Source organism: Panicum hallii, chromosome 2 (assembly GCF_002211085.1).
Source record: "Panicum hallii strain FIL2 chromosome 2, PHallii_v3.1, whole genome shotgun sequence".
Lineage (NCBI taxonomy): Eukaryota > Viridiplantae > Streptophyta > Magnoliopsida > Poales > Poaceae > Panicum > Panicum hallii.
This window is the reverse complement of record NC_038043.1, coordinates 7,476,622-7,492,367: the sequence shown is the minus strand read 5'-3', so window position 1 is coordinate 7,492,367 and position 15,746 is coordinate 7,476,622. Positions and strand designations below refer to the sequence as shown.

The 15,746-nt window shown below is 43.2% G+C and overlaps 1 long non-coding RNA gene across 1 annotated transcript; it reads right to left on the bottom strand.

Annotated features, from left to right (window-relative positions):
- Positions 1-10,197: 10,197 nt before the first annotated feature.
- Positions 10,198-12,078, bottom strand: LOC112883380. Its single transcript, XR_003226830.1, has 4 exons — positions 11,716-12,078; positions 11,274-11,386; positions 11,052-11,164; positions 10,198-10,395 (listed from the first exon to the last, which is right to left on the bottom strand). It is a non-coding gene; the product is annotated as an uncharacterized LOC112883380 (long non-coding RNA).
- Positions 12,079-15,746: the final 3,668 nt, after the last annotated feature.

Genomic DNA, 15,746 nt, shown 5'->3' with positions numbered 1-15,746 from the left:
AGGGGACTGCTTCAAACCATACAAGGATCTCTTCAACTTGCACACAAATTTCTCCTTGTCAGGCACTATGAACCCTTCCGGCTGGTCCATGTATATGTCCTCCTCAAGCTCTCCATGCAAAAACGCAGTCTTCACATCTAACTGCTCAAGCTCAAGATCATGCGAAGCAACAATACTAAAGAAAGTACGGATTGAACTGTGTTTTACAACTGGAGAGAACACATCATTATAGTCAACACCCGGAATTTGACTGTAACCTTTTGCAACTAACCTTGCCTTAAACTTTGGAGGCTCACTTGGAGATAAACCCTCCTTTCTCTTGAAGATCCATTTACAGCGGATGGTCTTCTTTTCCTTAGGCAAAGGAACAACCTCCCATGTACTGTTCTTCTCGAGAGATTGCATCTCCTCATGCATGGCTGAAATCCAATTCTCGCGATCATCACAACGAACAGCTTCTTTATAAGTTGCTGGCTCATGAATATTCTCCACCTGTTCAGCACAACTCAAAGCATAGTAAGACAAGTTACATTCTTCAATAAGACGTTTTGGAGGTCCACAACCCCTCTTAGACTTGCGTTGAGCAATAGGTAAATCCTCCTCTAGCTGCAAAATAGGAGGAGTTTGCTGAACATCATCATGAGCAACATCATCAGCAATATCATTTTCCTGGTCATCAGCAGGCTCCACCTGCACGCCTGTATCATCATCAACATGCTCCACCTGCACGCGCATACGCTGCAGCTCCTTTTCAGAATTATCTGGAACATGATCTGAGGACAAACTGTCATGAAACATCACAGATTCATTGAAAACAACACTCCTGCTCATAAAAGTCTTTCCTGTTTCGGGATTCCATAATTTATATCCTTTAACTCCCGAACCATAACCAAGAAAAATACACTTAACAGCTCTGGGCTCTAATTTTCCATTATCAACATGAGCATAAGCAGTGCAACCAAAAACTTTCAACTGTGAATAATCAGCAGGCGTACCAGACCATACCTCAATGGGAGTTTTCTTATTAAGTGGAATAGAAGGCGACCTGTTTATTAAGTAACAAGCAGTGTTTGCAGCTTCAGCCCAAAAACGCTTGCTCATCCGTGCATTGGACAGCATGCAACGAGCCTTTGATATGATGGTTCTGTTCATACGTTCGGCCACACCGTTTTGCTGTGGAGTATAAGGTATGGTGTGATGTCTCACAATGCCTTCCTTCCTGCAATAATCATCAAAAGCATCCGAACGAAATTCTCCACCATTATCAGTACGAAGCAATTTTACTTTTCTTTCAGTTTGCCTTTCTATCATAACTTTCCAATCCTTAAAAGCAGCAAAGGTATCATCTTTCTGTTTCAGAAAATAAGGCCAAACCCTTCTAGAATAGTCATCAATAATAGTAAGCATGTAACGAGCACCACCAAAAGAAGGCTTACGAGAAGGACCCCATAAGTCAGCATGTACATAATCAAGAGTACCTTTGGTGGTATGAACTGAAGTGTTGAATGTCACCCTTTTATGCTTCCCAAAAATACAATGCTCACAAAACTTCATGCTACCCGAAGTGCAGCCATCAATCAAGTTTCTCTTCATCAATTCTGCCATACCAAAGTGACTCATATGTCCCAAACGCATGTGCCAAAGGTTAGTTTTACTAGGTTTGTCATTAGAAACAGCAGCAGCAGCAGAAACAGAACCATGTAAAGTACACCCTCTAAGGATATATAACTTTGCAGAATTAAGATCACCTTTCAAGTAAACAAGAGAACCTTTTGATACCTTCAGAACGCCATTTGAACCGGAATAGTGAAATCCTTCTGAATCAAGCGTGCTGAGCGAGATAAGATTTCTGGACATCCCTGATATATACCTGACATTTTTCAGCGTGCGTGTCATGCCATCATCTGTCTTGATCTGAACGGAGCCAATCCCCACAATGTCACATGGGTTATCATCTCCCATCCGCACAACATCTCCTTCTGCACAGGCTTATATGAACTAAACCAATTTCTGTTAGTGCAAATATGGAACGAACATGCGGAATCAAGAATCCATTCATCATGACCAGCAACACAACCAGCAAATACTACCAGACAATCTCCCGAATCAGAATCAACAGCAGTAGAAGCAGAAGCAACAGAGACCTTTCCAGCCGAATTGTTTTTTTCTCTTCTCCTTTATTTTTAACTTTAAACAATCCTCAATAAAGTGAGTATTTTTCTTGCAGTACCTACAGAACTTTTTATCACCAGGCGGCTTGGACTTTGAACGGCCTCTGCCATTATGACTCTTGCCACGACCATTGCCATCATTGGAGGATCTATGATCAGATCTGCCTCTCACATGCAAAGCATCGCCCTTGGAGGACGACGTCCCGTCATACTGCACCATGCCTCTCATCTTCTCCTTTGACTGGAGCGCCTCATAAACTTCCTTTAAGGTTAGTTCATCACGGCTCAAAAGTATGGTGTCACGGAAATTAGCATACGAATTTGGCAACGAACATAATAGTAAAAGACCTAAGTCCTCATCATCATACGTCACCTCCATCGACACTAGGTCGGCAACGATCTTCTTAAATTCAGCGATGTGGCTCATCACCGAATCCTCCTCCTTCATCTTCAGAGTGAACAGCTTCATCTTCATCTGCATCTTACTGGTTAGATCCTTGGACATACAAATCGATTCCAGTTTCAGCCATAATTCTGCAGCAGTTTTCTCCTTTAAGCACTCCTGCAAAATATCATTGTGAAGATGCAACTGGATTAGGGCAAGTGCCTTCTGATCCTTGCGGATCTCCTCCGATGTCCACTCGGCCTTCCTCTTGCCGAAATTATCCAGCGCCTCATCATAGTCATGAGTTTGCGCCAGAATCCCCCGCATCTTGACTTGCCATAGCGAGAACCGCGTGTCGTAGTTCAGCAGCGGAAGATCAAACTTCATCGACGTCGTCATGAAAAATAATAGCAATAACCAGAAGAAATAATCTGCAGAAGTTTAGGTGTAATAGCAATAACCTGCAGCCTGGTACACTTGTGTGTACAATCAACAGTAAACTGAGTAAATAGATCTCCTAGTAGCCTTCACTGTGTGCGCGTAGCAAATCTGCACCAAATTGAGTTGGAGCAGCAGGAAACGGCGATAATTTTTCTCGATCTTGATGCGCAGGGCAGCAGCAATAGAGGACAGCAGCAGCTTTCTCCCGCTGGACGGTGCACACGGAACAAAGGCTGTTTGCTCTGACGCGGTGCAGCAGGACAACTGCGGACGACGGCAAGGATCTGAACCGGAAAGTCGAACACGATGTCGACTCCGATTCGAACCGGAAAGTCGGCCACCCGCCTTGACACGACGTGACGAGCGACGGAGGAACTCGCCCGATGGATGTGTCAGGGAACGGCTTCACGAGAGAACGAGCGACGGCGGCGCACGGGGACTGAAAACCCTAATTTTTTTTCTTCTCTCAATCTGAATCTCGTATCTAGCTCTGATACCACTTGTTATGAAAACCGAGAAAATAGATCGAACACAAGACACAGAATTTTACGTGGAAAACCCTTACGGAAAAAAACCACGGGCGCCAAACCGGCGATCTTCACTATATGAGGAGAGTTTACAGAACGCAGGGAATACAATGAGTGTCTCAACCCTTCCCGTGCTGCTTACAAGATGTATTTATAGAAAATAAATATAACCCAAACTGTGGGCCTCCAGGCGTCCCCACAAGACCACGTATAATTCGGATCATATTCCAACAGCCGCGGCTCTCCATCGAAGCCCACTGGACTCCGGAGGAAACATGCGACACGGAGCAGAAAATTCAAGTGCTGACGAGGCTCAACGAAACGCTCGACCTAGTGTTAGCTCCCAAATTAAAATGTTTATACTAGCTAAACATTATGTTTTTTAGATGGAGTGGTAAACATTACTCATGAGTGGATTTTGAATTGCTTTCCTAATTAATTAACCCCCAGGCTGTTATCAGCTAGCAATCAGCTTATCATAACACCATTATCGTTGGCTCGTTAGAAGAAGATCAGAAATGAGAAGGGATCCTGATGTGATCTCAATCTCACTGATGTGGTAGAGTCGGTGGACAGGTCTTCAACAACATCGTGGTGGCGTCGTTTCAAATAATCGTGCTCCAAACGACACGAACAGCTGAACTTACTGAATTCGCACCCTCAGATCTTGTAATGCAGGTGTTGTGTGGAGGAACGAGGCCCTGCGGAAAAAACAAAGGAACTTTGTCCAGTACGATTTTCTTCTAGCAGTGCCTGACTCCAACATTGGCTGCCTCAGGGACATATCTGTATTGGCTCCCTCCCACACTCTAAGATTCACTGTGATCCTGGCCCATGCCGAGTCTGCCGAACCTGAAATGACAAAGAACACGCATCGGTCAGCTGTCAGGCACTACCGGAGACGCGATCTTTGCCGAGGGCCAAATCGTTTGCCGAGAGCAAAACATCGGGCACTCGGCAAAGACACATTTTGCCGAGTGTAGCCCTCGGCAAAGGAAAACACTCGGCAAAAGCGTATGTGCCGAGAGCAAAACACTCGGCAAAAAAGAACACTCGGCAAAGATAGGCGGCCGTTATCTTTGCCGAGTGTACTCCACAGGGCACTCGGCAAAGACCCAGTTTGCCGAGAGCCGGCAATAGACACTCGGCAAAGAGAGGTCTTTGCCGAGTGTCCTTGACGACACTCGGCAAAAAAGTTTTGTTTTTTCCTTTTAATTGGCACCAAACTTTTTGTATTATAATTATACGTTAAGTTGAACTATATATATAATTTTAGCCTATTACTCTAATTGTTTGGTATATTTAGTCAATTTATTTCATTTGATTGAATTTCTTGAGATAATTCAAATTTGAACTGCGAGTCGATCGAGGAATTGAAAAAAGTGAATCAAAAAATTATATTCATATTATTGAGCGTACGTTGATGCCATATCCACGAACGGACAACAAATTTTAAAGATTATGTTCACGACACGTAACCACAAATTTAGGATCCAGTTGTTTTTAAATTCCATAAAATGCAAATTTGGTCAGAAAATTATGAAACTTGTCGAGATGTCATGATATCATATGGGGAGGCTGTGGTAAAATTTTGATATGGTTTCGTGAAAGTTGTAACGTACGATGCTTACAAATCTATATGTCCTTCACATGTGATAATGAAACTTCTTTCCATATGTTTCGCATTCTAAGCATCGTATGTTAAAACTTTCACGAAACCATATCAAAATTTTACCACAGCCTCGCCATATGATATCATGACATCACGACAAGTTTCATAATTTTCTGAACAAATTTGCGTTTAATGAAATTTAAAAACAACTGGATCCTAAGTTTGTGGTTACGTGTCGTGAACATAATCTTTAAAATTTATTGTCCGTTCGTGGATATGGCATCAACGTACGCTCAATAATATGAATATAATTTTTTGATTCACTTTTTTCAATTCCTCGATCGACTCGCAGTTCAAATTTGAATTATCTCAAGAAATTCAATCAAATGAAATAAATTGACTAAATATACCAAACAATTAGAGTAATAGGCTAAAATTATATATATAGTTCAACTTAACGTATAATTATAATACAAAAAGTTTGGTGCCAATTAAAAGGAAAAAACAAAACTTGTTTGCCGAGTGTCGTCAAGGACACTCGGCAAAGACCCCTTTGCCGAGGGCCAGACGTACGGTCAACAGTTGGAGGCGAGGATGAGTGCCGACCAAGCGAGGATGGCGGAAATGTTTCAATACATGCAGAGTCTGGGCGCCGCAACGGGTGTACCTCCGCCAACTTCACTCTTTCCGCCAACATTCGGCACTCCGGTGAGTTCAGTACGCTCTTTGAATGTATTGTTGTGTTGTGTTTCAAACTTCTTTTCTTTGCAGAATCAGTCGGCGGGCTCAAATGATCCATATGCATCGCCAAAGTCGGGAGCGTATCCTAATCCGGGGCTTGGAGCGTCTCCGGGTGTTGGAGCGTCTCCGGGTGTTGGAGCGTCTCCGGGTGTTGGAGCATCTCAGAATCCGGGAACTTGGCCACCACCACAGGGAACTTGGCCGCCACCACCAAGTTGAGCTATTCACACTTTGACTTATCGATATGTTGCAACTTTAGGACTTGTGTATGATATTTGAACTTGGATCTATGAACTTGCTCTATCGTGGATGATTGTATTGTGTTGCAACTCTAGAACTTGGTCTATTGTGTTTGAACTTGGCCTATTGTCTATTGTGTTTGAACTTGGCCTATTGTGGATGACTGTATTGTGGTCTATTGTGGATGAATCTCTTTATTGTGTTGTGGTCTATATTGTGGTATATTGTCTACTGAATAAAAATAGGTTCTGGACCCTTTGCCGAGTGCCCCAGGTTTTGCCGAGAGCAGGCTCTCGGCAAAGGGTCCTAAACTTTACCGAGAGCTAGGCCATGCTCTCGGCAAAGAGGCCCATGCTTTGCCGAGAGCAGGCACTCGGCAAAGAGGCCCATGCTTTGCCGAGAGCAGGCACTCGGCAAAGAGGCCCATGCTTTGCCGAGAGCAGGCTCTCGGCAAAGGTGCGCCTGTTTGCCGAGTGCCGTGTCAGGCTCTCGGCAAAGCCGTAACGGCCACACAGCCAACAGGTAGTATCCTTTTCTTTGCCGAGGGCCCCGTTTGCTCTCGGCAAATAGTTTGCCGAGCGCCCGAGAAAGGGCTCTCGGCAAAGCCTCCTTTGCCGACAGAAAATTTGCCGAGAGGTCTTTGCCGAGAGCCCCTCTCGGCAAACTCTTTGCCGAGAGGCTTTGTAGATTTACCGAGTGCTTCTGGCACTCGGCAAATCTGCTGCATCCGGTAGTGAGGCCGGCTGGCTTCTCGTACTACTAGTGATCTAGCAACGGCGAGAAGAGCAAACCGTCATGGATAGCTGTAGAAGGTAGCAGCCACTGGCAAGAGTGAGAGCCATGGGCGACTATAGCTATACAACCAACGCCCCTAGAGATGCAGTTCCAGATGCCCCCCATTCCTACTATTCTGCACATGTATATATGGAGCATCCAAGTGCAAGTCATGGTAGTTTTCATTCGGCTCCAGCCTTTTTTCACAGGATCGGACTTGGTTCTTGACGTTTGTTTTGTGGCTGAATTGGTGCATCTTAGGCAGAAGACAACTAACAAGATATGGGAAGATTAGAATATATAGCAACATTCGTCTTAGTGTGTTGTGGAAAGCCCATGATCCTCATCTGGCCTGAGACAGATTGCCCTGTGATTTTGGAGATGTTTCACCATTATTTTCGTTATTTGATTTTGAGAGGGCCTGTGACGTATCACCGTTTCTAGTAATCTTATAAAATATGAGAGGGCCTCCACGCAGGCATTCCAACAAGCATAGTATGTTCTGGGCTGAATTACCACGAGCCTGCAGCTGCACAATGGCAGATAGATGTTTCCAAGTCCTGCTGACCCGGTCATTGCTCTCATGGTGAGCTCGGCCGATATGCGGTGGGTGATTTCCTGCCTGGGTTTGTTCCCCATGCAGCACCTGTAACACGGAAACCTTACTGGTCAGGGGTCAATTGCTGATTTTTGTACAAGTGGTAGGAGCTAGTAGCCGGTTAGCAGGTGTACCATGCCGCACGGCGTATGTAAGGAAGCAAGTGGGTACCCAATAGTATTTTTTGGGTCATCTAATTAATTACGATTAGTTTATTTCTCCTCCCAAATTATTTACGCAGATTGTCATTCTAGTTCCTTTTATCAATTTTTAGGATCGATCCAATGACCCAAAATATATATAATTTGCATCCTTAGACGTATGCAACAAGGACACAAAATGTCTCAGCAAATATGGTTCCCGATGCCTCCTTTTCTCAACACTACTGTGCGTCCATCAGTTCGTCGTGTGTCCATTTGGTCTCGGCCTCTTCATTTTCTCTCATACCTTGTTGCTGTTGTTGGTATAGTTTTAGGGTTTATATGGTTGAGCTAACACTACTATAAAAAACGATCTGTAGCAACATCCCGAATTTTTTTAGGGGCAGACCAAAATGTCACCCGTTCTTACAAATAGGGCGCGAATACTGTAGCAACCGAGCCGCCCCTGTAAATCCATTTGTAGGGGCGGCTCACCCTCCAGCCGCCCCTACAAATGGGCGCTATTTTTAGGGGCAGCTGGGGGAGGGGGTGAGCCGCCCCTACAAATGGATTTACAGGGGCGGCTCACCCCCAACTCGCTCCTAAAAATATCTATAAAAAAATCTGGGCACCTTCTCCCTCCTCTCGACCCCCCATTGTTTGCTCGGGAGAGAGCTGAAAAAAAAGTGGGGAAGTTTTTCAACTTGATTTCCTTCAAGTTGGGGGTTTTAGGAGGTAAGTTGACGCTAATTCCTTGTTATTTTTAAGTTTTTTGTTAGATTTATGGCTCAGATGGAGCTCTCTTTGCCTCTAACTAGCTCTAGATCTCCATGGTGTGGATTAGCCATTTGAGACAACATTTGCCTCAAACTTTTGGATGAAGTTGTGCTATTTTAGTAGGAGAACAAGATTATATAATCATTTTGAATCGATCTATAGTTTTTTAGCATCATTCTTAAGTAAATAATGCCCTAGATCTATGGAGGAGAGAGAAGAAGATTTGTTTTTTTCCTATTTTTCAAAGATGCATGTTAGATTTTTCCCAACATTTAGTGGTAAAATAATATGTTAATTTTTTTATTTAGTACAAGTTAAATTAATTTTTTCCCACGTCTATACATATATAGAAGTATATATTTATATCAATTTAGGGCTCCATTTCTTTTGAGAAAAAGATTTGATTTTTTTCTATATTTGCATACATGCATGTTACATTTTTTCCTAATATTTAGTTGTACAATAATATGTTGGAAATTGATTTTTTTTATTTAGTATTAATTAAATTAACTTTTTCCAACACCTATACATATATATACATATATAGAAGTATATATTTATGTGAATTTAGGACTCTATTTTTTGTAAAAAAAATAATTTGATTTAATTTTTTCTATCTTTTCAGATATGGATAGGACATGGATGTACAATGCAAAAAGGACGGACACCTATTTCCGTGGAGAGCTTAATAAATTTATTCAAGTTGCTGAATCTCAGTTACTTACTCCCCATATGATTGTATCTTTTCTGTACAAAAGACTACTTCATGTGAACCATCAATTAATATTTTGTCACAAAGGTAACATTTCTAATCACTAGCTTCAGCCAATATTTACTTTAACATCAACTCAGCTGTAGAAGCCTGTACAAGCTCGTAAGGAAGGGCACAGTTTTTGCTCAGGAATAATCTTTGTACAATGTCAATGACCACAAAATTAACTCACTCTCAAACCAAAAGGCATACAAGCTATAAATTAGCGGACAAATTTGAGCTACTATATTTGTAAGGAACTCCTTGGGTACTCTAGACGAATAATGCTGTTATGGTCACTTGTGCATCTGAATTGACAAAGTTTATCTCAACAATGATGTAGGATAGTTGAAGTTTCCTGGTCGTCATGCTGTAGCAATAATCTCTGTATCAATAATCCGGCACGCAATTAGCATGTGACTAGAATGACAATAACCTCTTTATCAATTTTAAGGTACTATACTTATAAAAAATATGAGGTAAAATTAAGACGGGCACATTTGTTAAGACAATGCTGCCGAGTTTATTCCCCGATGGAAATCATCTTGAGCTTGGTCGCCTATAGTGGCCACTACCACAGAGCGGGACATTCCTGACAGCCGAAAACCATCAGGAAAGCCTCAAATACCGTCAGGGATCAGATTCCTGACGGTTAGCCGTCAGGAAACAGCTGACAGGACCAGCTGGTCAGGAAAAATGGATGTTTCCTAACGGACGGCCGACAGGGATTGATTCCTGACGGCAGTTCCCGACAGCTCAGGGCTGACCAACCAACCACGTCTCCTGTCAGATTTGCCGTCAGTAATTCCGGTTAGGAACATACCCCGACAGGAGTTATATTGGGTTTTCCTGACCAATCAGCACTCAGGAACTAACCTAACAACCGTGAGGATAGATGGCTGTACACCATCATTACATCTATTACATCCCAGATATACGTTTAATACCTAGATGATTCTCTGTTCACAATACACATGTCATCCATGAAGAGCATGCAATTCATAACAAGTTCAAATGCCATCCAGATCTAAATGGTACTAATTATCGCAGTTATACATTAGTTCATGAATTGGCTACACGCGTACAGCATGTCCAGCTCTTACAGTGAGTTCAGAGCAGCAGCCAGTCCCCATACAGACTCCAACTAAGTTACTAACTACACAAGAGGTTAATTGTGCCCTTCACCAGCAGCCAGTCCCCATACAGACTCCAACTTAACAAAAGGAGAGCTCTTTTCACTGTACAAAAGGAGATAAGTGAAGTTGTATTAGTAATATGAAGTATAGTCTAATGTTGATTTGATATCTCAAGCAATGATGTTTGAATTAGAAATGAAACAATGGAGTTTTATCATCATCTCAACATATGCAAGCATTCCGGAGATGTTTCAAAATGCATAGGTCATAGTTCCAAAATGGTATATGCTAGCTGCTAGCTCGCCCTGTTTCGGCTACATGTCATTCTCAATTCAAAATCAACAGTTACTGCATCATAGTAGTTAAAAGGCATGAATCTCAAGAGCAAAGAAATATACTTCACTAATGAAATTTCAGATAAGTAAATGCTAGCTATTACAGATGTGGCCACTGATAGAAACAAGTGGCATGCATCTCAAATCTGATCTACTAATTTACCACTTGAGTTTTGCATTAGTATCTGTACGCTAGAGTTGCTGTTAAGTGGTTCTCTCAGTTTCAGAGATTTGCCAAGTATTTTGATACATTTTCCTAAAGTTTCACGCCTACACAACATATTGATGGTATTCAGACTGCAGAACTAAAGTTTCATGAATGCCAAATGCAGAAAACATAGACCGCTACAGATTTACGAATAATTATAAAATTCTAGGATTAACCGGTATTAGGTGAATTATCAAATAAGCATGCAAAGCAACCTTTATTATGTAATCCAAAAGATTCAAGATCAGCTTTTGCAGCTCCTCAACCTTCGAAGTCTATCCTTTTTTTCAGCTTGCTCATAAAGTCTTGTCTCCTCGGTTGTTTAAACCTTCAAAATACAAGCAACTAGTCAGCCAGTTACAACAGTTGAGAACAGTTAACTGTTAAAAGGGGGAAGGAGAGAAACTAGCAAGCAAAATACATTAGAAGCCTCTCACCAAGTCATTCCCACCACCACAGTTCACAGGAGAGAAACTAGCAAGCAAAATACACCATAGAGGATAGAGTGATCAGAGCTTGCTTGCTGTCTTATGCTTTATGTGAATTTCTCCTGTTCACATAAAGCAGGACTGATTAATTGAGATATTCATTCGACAAGTACATATAGGAATTAAAAATCTATTAATATGGGTCATGAAATTCAAATCAGAACAGGACAGAATAGAGCGCACTGGAGCTAATATTAAACACTGAAACAACAAATCAGAGCTTAGAATATTTTTGTGTCCTACGATCCTAAGAAACATTACGGAATGCACCAAGCTTTCTGCCTAATAATTATAGACAAACGCAGAGTGATTCTATAGCGCACGCTGCCATATCCACATTATACTAGAGTACTAGACAGATCGATGCAACAAAGCCAGGAAAAAAGAATACCCTTTGTGGATCTCAGGCAGGCTTCACGTGGCGGATCTTGTGGTTGAAGCCGACCTCCCTCTTCTGGATCTCTCCACGAGCCTCTTGTGGCCCACACCCGACACAGCCCTCCTCCGCTTGCATCTTGTGGTCCACCATCATCCTCCGCCGCCGGGCTGGGATGCGCAAGAATCGAACATGAGGCCGGCATGGATGCGAGTCGGCGGATTGAGATGCGCTACGGTGGATTGGAGCAGCGCCAGAGTGGAGCGGCGTAGGTGGGAAGGGGTGGCGGCGGCGGATTGGAGCGGCGCCGGGATGGGGTGGCGGCCAGAATTGAGTGGCAGCGTATAGGGTTGGGATGAGCCCAGAGGTGAGGTGCGGCGGGTTGGATCGATTAGGGTTGGCCAGTTGGGACTTGGGAGGGGATTTTAGTACATGCTTGTCAGTTTGTGGGCCTAAGCAAACCTCGACCTGGGAATTTTTCCCCCGCCTCAGCGCGAAACTAGGCGCGCAAGCGGCAAGCCAATTGTTTCCTCGCGCGCACTGGGTTGGTGGTCCCGTCGGTTAAGCGGCCGGCAGGAACCACAATTCCCGTCGGTTTTCGTAGGCCGTCAGGATTCCTGCGTCAATTCCTGTCGGGTTTCTGAGTTCCTGACAGCTTAGGCCAAACCGATAGAGGCTTTTCTCTGTTTACTGTCGGTTTCTTACGACCGACGGGAATGGAACCTATTTCCTGTAGGTTCTTCAAAAACCGACAGGAATCATACAAACCGTCAGGAATGTGACGTTTTCTGGTAGTGGGCATGTTGCCATGCCTGTGCTTGTGCATGGTTCCATGGCGTAGCAAGAATAATCAATTTTTGGAATTTTTTTTCACAGCAGGGCAAAATCAATTTCCATTTCTAGTTAAGGAGCGACGGCTTTACAAAGTTTTTAACCCCTATTTTGTTACCACCTCACTGCATTTGGATGTCAGGAAGCAATATATGTTCTATCGCATCTGCTGCAGACCCTTTCCTTGGATATTGTCACATATGTCGGCTCCACAGCAGCTGCAACACACAAAACCAGAAACACACATCTATCAGTGGTCAAGTCAATTGGCTTAATGCCCAAGTCGTAGCGGCGGGCAAGCTAGCTAGCATCAGCACGAGGGATCACCAGGAGCCTTTGTAGCTGCACCATGAACACTCCAAGGCATTCAGTTCCGGATGCTTCCTGTTCCCAGCACATACACTGCATGGTGCATCCATGTCTAACTCGTCTTATTCCTTGCGCTCCATCACCATTTCGCTTGAATTTGTTCTCATTGGTTCTGTTGAGGTTGGTGCGTCTTAGGCAGCAGAGGGACAAGCCATGGGAAGATGAGAATATATAGGAATGAAAATCTCTCAGGTCTCTAGGGTCAATTCAGCAATGAGGGGTTGGTTCATGTGTGCAGTGTATTTGGTCTATTTCAGTTAATCTGAAAGACAACCTCTGAATAATATGACAGATCTCAGCATTCATGTGATTCAATAAAGCCACCTTCAATAAACTGTTCATCACTACATGTAGTTGGAAAGGGGCCAGCAGTGAAAGAAAAGTTGTTCCAATTGAATTGGGAGCATTTGTTGCATCAGGACCTACTTTAATAGAATAAAAAATTGTTCCTTAACAACTTGTTCTTTTTGGAAAGAAAAATTGTTCCACAAAGAAGACAAGATGTTTTTATTGCATGAGGAAAAATATCCAGATCTCAACAAATGTATGCTTCGTGATTCGTGTTCCATTGGCACTCGCTCGCAGGTGTGATAAAGTTGGGGTTTGGCCATACGGCACCGCGCACTCCAACAAATTCTATTAGAGCCCAAGGGTACGGGAACCCGGAACATACAACAAAGACATTCATTCAGGAGAAACCATGCATGGCAATACCGCGCCGCTGCAGCTGCGAAGTTCCACCACCGGTGCTAAAATCATTGCTGGCATCGATGGATCAAGTCGTACACAGGAAGATACGAGAAGTCGTGAACAAAATAAAGGACTGACCAAGTTAACATTGTCAGCCTGTGTAGATGCTAGTGGCACATGAAACATACATCAGGGCCATTGCTGTTTTCACAGATGCTGGTCGCCTCGGAAAGCTAGTTATGATTGTTGGATTTAACTAGAAATGAGTCAAGGGGTGCCACACGTGCGTGTCCGTGCTCAGTCTCGTCACCAAGCCGGGGCAAGGCCGTGGATGTGCCGTGGCATGGCGTGTCATGTCCTGTCGAGTGGACCAGGGGCATGATGCGATGTGTAGGTGCCTGTGAGGTTTTCCCTTCTTGAGGAGATGCGATAAAAGCAACAATTAAGCCTTATCCGTTACGTAACATTGCGCCTGTAAGTTATCTGTAACTAATGTGAAATGATTTATTTCATCAGTTACTCGTTATTCGGAGGATGCACCGTTCAAGGTTCATATCCTTCTTCTCATTGGCATCGTCTCCCAATCGATGTATGATCTTCATTCCTCAATTACAGTCAATATAAATAAGTAAAAATAGTATAGCTGCCGAGGATGCTAAACTTAATGAACTTTCTCTGTTGAACAATCAGGCCCTGTAACCGTTGCCGCGCAAACCGATTGCATGAAAACCAAAACAAGCACATTTAACAAAAATACTTAACCAAACAGCACCTATGATCTCTTTCCGATCGAGTGTCCAGCATGCATTGATACAAAATGTTCTTTTGTTCTTAAAAATGGGAAAAGAGAAGAAAATCAGCTTCCTGTAATGGTAGATGTCGAGCAGGGAAAGAGGTGTACAAGCATGGACAATTGACCTAGCTAGTTGCATCAAGCCTCTACCGCCTAACGGCAATTTAAGCACACTTGCTGATATATATCCCTACTTCAAGCGAGGTAACTTCTGCTCTTTCTTAGTGCCCTATGTGACTTCTACCGTTTCCATATATTATGACAAGAAAGCTACGGATCAACCAATGAAGCTCTAGATGTTAATATGTTATATCCAGCTGCACCCAGTACATTCCATGATTATTTGCATTTGTACACACAATACAACTGAAAATTATTGCATTCATCTAGATGCATTGAAATTCAAGTTGCAAACAGTTACGTTTGTTGCTCAATGCAATGCCAAAAAAACTCTGACAAAGACCCAAACCCTACCACCGCGAAGAAAAACTCTGAGAGTCGTCTATGGAGTAAGCAGGAGATGAGGTGCATCATCTCTTGAGATGTACCAGGGTCCTCGCGGATGGTTGTGCGCGGATCCAGTATCATCCCGTTCAGCAGCTCACCAATGCCTATTTCCTGGTGTGGTTCATCACAACCATAGGCGTGATTCGCCGAATCCATGATTTGCCGAATCCTATGGCAGGCCAATCTGTTCTCCGCTGATGTCCAGTGTTCCAGGACACAGTGGGAAGATAGGGCACTAGCATGTTTGTTTTGGTTCGGCAGTGGTTTCTAGAGCAGATGTGACTGGTTTGTAGAGCAGCTCTCCATTCTGAAATGAATATTCTTTGGTGCCTACTAGTGATTCTTAATTTCCTGGTGTCTCCCATTCCCTAAGGCTGTCTGCAATTTTCGGCAATAAAAAGATCGTAAATGAAAAGTGGAACAATGAACAAATAAGGTTATTGCACGAGCATTCAGGGCAAATATAAATGAAGCAGTTCTCATTGCTCAGTGCGCCAAGTTAGGTAGCACAGTCCATTGCGTCATAATTGTGTATTCATCATAAACCATACTGCGGTTGCCGAAAATTTTTATCTCTTTGTCACAATTTACTCTTTCACACAGCAGAAGGGGCCTCCGAAATTCAGGTGAATTATTAGTTATGTTTGTATGAAGTGTTCGCATCTGGTCACCCCAACTGCACCGCTACGACCACTTGTCTTGTGATTCAACCACAGCATTAGAAGTAGAAGAGTAATTCAATAGTCAAACCAAATACAACCTGGCGATTTTGTTGTGCCTGATGCTTCCCAAGAGGTAGCAACCTGGACAGCTACAAGGTCACTTCTGTATGATGAGCGTCCGCTGTGAAAGACAC